The sequence below is a fragment of the Mandrillus leucophaeus genome, unplaced genomic scaffold (genome assembly GCF_000951045.1).
Source record: "Mandrillus leucophaeus isolate KB7577 unplaced genomic scaffold, Mleu.le_1.0 Scaffold1156, whole genome shotgun sequence".
Lineage (NCBI taxonomy): Eukaryota > Metazoa > Chordata > Mammalia > Primates > Cercopithecidae > Mandrillus > Mandrillus leucophaeus.
In genome coordinates, this window is record NW_012099832.1 from 34660 (window position 1) to 40446 (window position 5787).

A 5787-nucleotide genomic window follows, 5' to 3' on the forward strand; every position below is an offset into this window, starting at 1 on the left:
AATGCCACCATTTTGCCTCCTAGTATGCATGTGTGAGCCCACTCACCCAATTCCTGAAATCTTACTGGGAAACAGCTTCAGGTGTTTCTGTTTGCTGGAGGACTGCCTTTCCCTGGTGCTGGCTGTAACTAATTATTATTTTAGACAGACGGTTAACAATAGCCTGACCATCAGTTGTTGGTCTCCTGACATTCCTGGTGTGTGTGTGGTTGGCGGAGCCCTCTTCTGCTCTGCTCATGTCTGACTAGCTACCTACCGTATCATTTTTATGTTACAAAGACAGCTTCTTTTCCTGAACCTACTGAACTATCTGCTTCAAACTTCTGCAGCTTCCTCACCTCCCTGTCTTCATGAAATTGAAGAGAGTTCTGACCGTGCTCTGGATTAGACTTTGGCCTAAGAGAGTTCTAGCCTTGCTCTAGAATGTTGTGGCTGGTGTGATCCTCTATCCAGACTACTACAAGTTTCTCCATATCAGCAATAAGTCTATTTCGCTTACTTATTTGTGAGTTCATTGCAGTAGTACTTTATTTCCTTTAATAACTTTTTCTTTGTATTCACAATTTGGCTAACTGTTGGTTCAAAAGACCTAGCTCTCAGGCTGCCATGCCTTTTGATGACATCCCTTCCTCACTAAGCTTAATCATTTCTAGATTTTGATTTAATGTGAGAGACATAAGATTCTTCCTTTCACTTGAAGACTAGAGGCAATTGTAGGGTAATTAATTGGCCCAATTTCAATATTGTTATACCTCAAAGAATGAAGAGGCCTGAGGAGAAGACGAGAGATAGGGGAATGGACAGTTAGTGGGACAGTAAGAAGACACACATTTATCAATTAAGTTTTCAGTCCTATATGAATGTAGTTCATAGCATCCCACAACAATTACAATAGCATCATCAAAGGTCACTGATCACAGACCACCATAACTGATATAATATTAATGAAAAAGTCTAAAGTATTGTGAGAATTACCAAAACATGACACAAGGACACAAAATGAACACATGCTGTTGGAAAAGCGGTGCTGATAGACATATTAAGTGCAAAATTGTCACAAACCTTCAATTAAATATATATATACACATCTGCAAAGCACAGCAAAGCGAAGCACAGTAAAATGAGACATGCCTGTGCTTGAAAGAGCTAGGACCACATCGACTTCCTAGAAGACATGACAATTCAAAAAATAAATTTTTTATTAAAATAGAAGAATAAAGAATTGTAATAGTAATATAATCATGGTAATGTGGGGGCCGTTACCATCGACCCCCTAAAGTTTCACTGAAAAATCATTGGCATGGTTGATTCATAAGAGAAAAGGTATACAATTTTATTTAACATTTATACACAAGTGCCTTCGTGATGAAGACCCAACTATCATGGATGCCACTGGCTGGGGCCAGTGTTGCTGGTGGCAAAAGAATTTACCAAAGAAGACATGGGGAAAGAAAGGTAGATTTATTACAAGGAAAGTATACTGCAGGGAAGCAACAGGCAGCGCAGCACAAAAGAGGCTGTTTGCAAAGAGGCAAGGGCTGGAGCAGCACGACCTGATACTGAGTTGTACTAGAGGGGCTACTTTCAGATAAGGTGTGCAGATAAGGTGGTGCTGCTGGGGCTGGGAGGTATTTGGGAACAGGATATCATGCCAGTGGGTTGTCTGTGATTAGCTGTCTTTCTAAACAAACCAATGTTCTCCCCACATCTGGTATCCCTTGCTGTTGTTGCTTAGCGATCTTATCAGGACTCCACACCAACATTCTAATGAATTACAGAAGTATATACCATTCTAAGGTTACAAAAAGAAAGGTGGCTTGGATTCTGGTAAAATAGGTTCTAGGAGGAGGCAGAAAAGGAATTCTATTGAGAGGCAACAAATTATTGTTAGGTAGAATAATTGGACTCAGGAAAAGAGATTAACTTGTAAATAGTTTTCGATGTATGATCTTTGGAGATAGTAAAAGTTTCTGCTAAGGTGTGGTCAAATCTTGTCTTTTTTTTCTGCAATAGATAATATGATAACAGGGAAGGAAGGAAAGAATAATTGTTCTTCTTAGTGGGTTTGGATCTTAGGCAGATAAAGGAACTTAAGCTCCTTTGGGAGAGACAGTGGGGACTGGTGGTGGGGGGGTTGGTCAGTGGGTAAGGGAGACCCTGAGGCTTCTCTGGTTTAGCATGTCAAAATGCCAGATTTTGGGGTACTGATTTCAGAGCCCCAAAAGCAACAAGTAGCAGATCCTGAAAGACAGGAATACATAATTGTAAAGGTGCCCATACACAATTCACACTGAAAAGCAGAAGTGTATTGCTGACATCCTAAATTGACAGTGACCAAACATGAGCTGTGGTGTTTGTCTTAGTTATTTCAGGCTTCTGTAACAAAATATCAGTAAGTCTGTGGCTTATAAACAACAGAAATTGGTCGGGCGTGGTGGCTCAAACCTGTAATCACAGCACTTTGGGAGGTTGACGTGGGTGGATCACTTGAAGTCAGGTGTTTGAGACCAGCCTGGTCAACATGGTGAAACTCTGTCTCTATTAAAAATATAAAAATTAGCCAGGTGTGGTGGTGTGCACTAGTAGTCCCAGCTACTCAGGAGGCTGATGTAGGAGAATTGTTTGAACTGGGGAGGCAGAGGTTGCAGTGAGCCGAGATTGTGCCACTGCCCTCTAGTCTGGGTGACAGAGCAAGGCTCTGTCTAAAAAAAAAAAAAAAAACCCAAACAAACAAAAAACAGATATTTATTTCTCACTATTTTGGAGGCTGGAAGTTCAAATGAGACGGTTTTTGTTGTTGTTGTTTTGTTTTGTTTTGTTTTGTTTTGTTTTGTTTTTTTGAGACAGAGTTTCACTCTTGTTGCCCAGACTGGGGTGCAATGGCATGATCTCGGCTCACCGCAACCTCTGCCTCCTGAGTTCAAGCGATTCTCCTGCATCAGTCTCCCTACTAGATGGGATTACAGGCATGCACCACCACACCTGGGTAATACTTATTGTAATTTTAGTAGAGATGGGGATTCCTCCATGTTGGTCAAACTGGTCTCGAACTCCCAACCTCAGGTGATCCACCCACCTCAGCCTCCCAAAGTGCTAGGATTGCAGGCATGAGTCACTACGTCCCACCCTGAGGTCTCTTTTAATAGGGCACTAATACCATTTATGAGGGCTCCATCTTCATGAATTAATCATCCTTCCAAATCCCCACCTCCAAATGACACTACACTGGGAGAATGCAATTATTTAGTGATAACAGTGTCCTTTGAGATGTTACAGTTAATTAGGCAGGCATGAGCAGGGCAGGAGACAGCTCTCCCCCACCACTAGGAATATCAGGTTATGGCTTGGTAATTATCATGTTGTCTCTCTAAAAGTGATAAGTTGGCAGCCAGCACCAGGGAGAAACCATCTCCTAATAGTCCACAGCTGTTAATATTGAAGTGTTAATTGAATGCAGATGCCAGGGAGATGCAACTTCTCCATTAAAATACAAAATAACAGAGTATGACCTTCTAGGGACATTTTTCCCTTTACTGGGTTCCACCAGAAAAGGAAAAAGCCTCAGATGGGCATGCGCACAACTTCCAAAACATACTGGACACACTCACATCCCAAGTGTAAGGTGGACACTGCGTATGTGGGCAGCCCACTCTAAGGGAAGAGTCATGAGAAAGGGATGCAAGACTCTGGAAAGGGGCCACACTATAAAGTCCTAGGATCACAAACACTGCAATTGTTCTTCAGGCTGCCCACCTGGATCTCTTCCAAGTGCACTTTCCTTTCTTTCCTGCTCTAAAGCTTTTTAATCAACTTCCCCTCCTGCTCTGAAACTTGTCTTGGTCTACTTTTCTGCTTGATGCCCCTAAGTGGAATTATTCCTTCTGAGGAGGCAAGAATTGAGCTTGCTGCAGACCCATGTAGATTTGCTGTCAGTAACTCAGATACCTTCCACAGCTACCAGGGAGAAGAGGGAATATGGTGGACTGCTAAATGACTATTCATAAAGAACTGAGATAAGAAATCATTTATCTGTTAAAACTTTGTGATTGTTAATACTGAGTGTCAACTCGACTGGATGGAAGGATGCAAAGTGTCAATCCTGGGTGTGTCTGTGAGGGTGTTGCCAAAGGAGATTGACATTTGAGTCCGTGGACTGAGGAAGTTAGGGCAACCCTTAATCTGTGGGCACAATCTAATCAGCTGCCAACAAATATAAAGACGACAGAAAAAGGTGAAAGAGTGAGACTGGCCTAGCCTCCCAGCCTACATCTTTCTCCCATGCTAGATGCTTCCTGATCTCAAACATCAGACTCTAAGTTCTTCAGTTTTGAGACTTGGACCGTCTCTCCTTGCTCCTCAAGCTTGCAGACAACCTATTATGAGACCTTGTGATTGTGCAAGTTAATAATAAACTCCCCTTTTTATATATGTGTGTGTGTGTGTATGTCTGTGTGTGTGTGTGTGTGTGTGTGTGTGTGTATGCATGTATCCTATTAGTTCTGTCCCTTTAGGAGACCCTGACTAGTGCAGATTTTGGTACCAGGAGTGGTTCTAGAGAAACAAAACATTAAGGATGGTGTTCTTTCATTGGTTTTCGGGTTTCTGAGTTGGCTGCTTAACATGATCAGAACCAAAAATGCTAAGGACTCTATTTCTAATAGTATGGAGAACACTGATAGTCCTTGGCATGAACTGTTTACAGAGTTATGCAAAATAAAATAAATGCATTTGATGCTCCTGATTCACCACTCGTGAGAGACAAAGAGTTTAGTCATCTATACATAATACCTTTGATCATATGTGGAGAATCAAGGAACAAAATAAAGCTGGTTGGTTGCTCCTAAGTTCCGTGGACAAAGTGATGAAAGAAAATGATGAACTCAGGGATTCTAACTCCCACCTTCAGAAGCAGATACTGAGCATCAAATCTGCTAAGATTGCCTTGAGTGAGAGTCTTATCTCCGGCAGAGAAAGAGCTGAAATTGTGGAAAAACAGACATAAGCTCTTATCATGCAAGTGGCTGACCTGCAAAGAAAGGTGCATCCGCAGCCTTGCCAGTTGTCTACAGTTAAAGTGAGGGCATTGATTAGAAAATATTGGGACCCTGCAACTTAGAATGGGAATGTGTGGGAGGACTCATGAATCTGGGGACACTGAGTTTATACACTCTGATGAACCTTTTTTGACAGAAGGAACGGCTATCCTATCACCAATAGTGACAACATCTTTTCCCTGACCCATGCAGCCATCAGCCTTTCCAGCTTTTGAGGAGATAAACCCCGCACTACCTGAGGCAACAGTGATGGTCTCCGCTGAGGCAGTTGCCAGACAAAATAATGTTAATTCACCTCTTGAGCCACCTCGAACACCCACCCCTGTTTGGTTGTAGACCCATAACTAGACTAAAGCCCTGGCGGGCCCTTAGAGGTGAGGTTGACAGTATGATCCATAAAGAGGTGTACTACACTCAAAAAGAACTTCTTGAGTTTTCTAATTTATAAACAGAAATCTGGAGAACATGCATGAGGATGTATATTAAAGGTGTGGGAAAATGGTGTAAGAAACATAGAGTTGGATCAGGCTGAATTTATTGATTTGGGTCAGTAAGTAGGGACTCTGCATTTAATGTTGCAGCTCATGGAATTAAAAAAGATTCTAAGAGTTTATGTGTTTGGTTAGCTGAAATATGGATTAAAGGATGGCCTACTGTGAGTGAGCTGGAAATGCCTGATCTCCCTTGGTTTAAGGTGGAGAAAGTGATCAAAAGACTTAGGGAGGTTGCAATG